General features: G+C 44.7%; 1 protein-coding gene across 1 annotated transcript in view; it reads left to right on the top strand.

Moving 5' to 3' along the window:
- LOC134441525 (protein quaking-B-like) overlaps positions 1–2,500 on the top strand; it is a 123,323-nt gene that overhangs the window by 57,666 nt on the left and 63,157 nt on the right. The gene's annotated exons all lie outside the window — the stretch shown is intronic.

The following is a 2,500-nucleotide window of genomic DNA, read 5'->3' as shown; positions in this document are numbered from 1 at the left end:
AATACGAATAAAGTTCAGAGCGAACCTGATGACGCATTGGGCGAAACGTGTTGTTCGCTCCGAGAAATAAAGTAAAGAAAAGTAAGCAGCAGTGTGCGGTGTCTCTTGAATTTTGTTCATAGAAATACGAAATACATTTGCATGCGTACCGTACATGTACTGTGCTGTGCGGCAAGCATCTTCCAACCTTTAGGGTGGATACATGAATTGCTATGCCAGGGATGTGTAAGGCATATGTTTTGAAGATGTCCCAAGCCGAATCATCATTACTTCCAACCCACTCTGCATGACCTTGCAAGTCCATGCAATGATTCTCAAACAGGGGTGAAAAAACCCTCCACCCAACCTTAATTGCAAACTGACGCAATCGTTTTCAACCAGTTTTCAACCATTTGCTAAAACTAACCCAGACCACAGGCATTGTGCCTGTGGTTATAAGCAGTGCATCACTAGCCTGTGCACTTCCACGTCATATTTATCTCCGTTGCTGGTCTGTGTTTCCTTCAATTGACTTTGGTCATAGGGCCGCTGGCAGCTTAGGCTGGACCCAGGACAAAGTCATCTGAAAGACCCCCTACTCAATAGATACAATGCAATGGGGACACAATTCTTCCACCGTCTGGGCCTTGGACCTGGGGTAACTGAACCCTTTGTCTCTCCACCTGTCAGCTTCCCTGCTGGTCATATCTGTAATACAAAGTGGATGGCTCAGGGATCAGCAAAAGTACTGATCTTGTTTCATGAGATTGACTGTGTGTACGCTGCCTTATGGGACTGGAAGTCTGCTATGGTGGAATACACTCACTCTGCCCCGGTCTGAATGCTGTTTCCATACATCTCTGATCTTTGATCTCTGGGTATCTGTCATAGTCAGGTCTCATTTTCCCGACGTGCTTACTTCCAGTAGCCTGCTACAGTACAATCCATACAATCCCCCCATACAATACATATCATGGGGGACTACTCGATTCTCTTGGCAGAGAGATTATAGTGGCGAGGCTATCCTTACTGACTGACAACTTGACACACACACACACACACGCATGCACGCACGCATGCACACACACACACACACACACACACACACACACACACACACACACACACACACACACACACACACACACACACACACACACACACACACACACACACACACACACACACGCACACACACACACACCACCACCAGCACCACTACCACCCATACTCCCCAGCCCCACCCCCAGAATCATGGGAAACTACTACTATGTGAATTCATGGATCAATATGATCGATGATCATGGCTCAGTGAATAATGAATGCCTGCTGCTGGGAGTGTGATCCAGCCCTAAGGGCATCGTCCTGGAGAGCAGAGCATGGGCAGGCATGGATGAGACTGGAAACATGGATGGAAAACACTTGATAGTCCTTGATCACCACTCAGAGAATCTTGCCTGAGTCGTCATATACAGTATCTAACCCTGTAAGACAGGGACCCTATTATAAATTAGCTGTTAACAGAATGGCAATGACCAAGTCGTAATGTATCTCCAAAGGCCCTGTGTACTGTCATAGTGGTATAGTACTATGGTAGTTAACCCCTTAAGACGCGGCTTTATAAATTTGTTGTTATCAGTATGGTAATAACCAAGTCGTGGTGCATTACTAAAGGGCCTGTGCTGTGTCATAGTATTGTAGTGCTGTGGTAGTTACATTTCAATGGCTATTACAGCGTGCCACTGGAGGTACGGCACGCATTAAGGGGCTACGTTTTTTCAGTGACCAATACAGTATTCCATCGGTGGAACGGCACCCATTAAGGGGCTATGGGTATCGTATTAGAGACGTGCATGGGGAGAGAGAGGAGAAATTGATAGAAAGCAGCCATGTTTTAGACATGTCTCTAATACTGAGTATCTGATGATTAGACCTGCCTGCATTAGTGAATACTGTACACGTGCTTGATAACCACGGTTGAGAATCTTGTCTCAGTCTTATCGTAGTAGAGCACAGCATGAAAGAGATTAGGAATATATGTTCATGGAAAACATGGCAAGTTTAGACCTTTTTGAAATACTGAGTGTTTGTTTAGGTCTGTGTGTAATACTGAGTATGAGCTTTTCAACTCTGAGATGTGGGCCTCGTAATATCAGGACACTTGCTGACTTATGAGCGTTTTCTCATTTCAACTGTCCTTGATCTGCACAGATATAAGTCCTACTGACAGCTGAAATAAAATACTTTCACGTGTTTGTTTGAGCAAAATGACCAAAAGCCACATCGCTCCACTGGTCATGTCCCCTGTACCAAGTGAATTGTTAAAGCACTTAAGACAACTCTTCTGATAACTGTCATGTACTGTATTTGTGCAGATTCTCATTCATCCAGGTCCTTTCAGTCTGATATGTTGTAAGCAACTGGATTTTTCATTGGACCTTGAAAACTGTTCTTGCCTCAACTTCAAGCTGCAAAAAGAAGGTCAAGTGCTTACAACCAAAGTGTTTTTGGCTAAGTGCAA

This window comes from Engraulis encrasicolus, chromosome 24 (genome assembly GCF_034702125.1).
Source record: "Engraulis encrasicolus isolate BLACKSEA-1 chromosome 24, IST_EnEncr_1.0, whole genome shotgun sequence".
NCBI classification, from domain to species: Eukaryota; Metazoa; Chordata; class Actinopteri; order Clupeiformes; family Engraulidae; genus Engraulis; species Engraulis encrasicolus.
The sequence above is the reverse complement of the archived record's forward strand: the minus strand, read 5'-3'. Positions and strand labels throughout refer to the sequence as shown.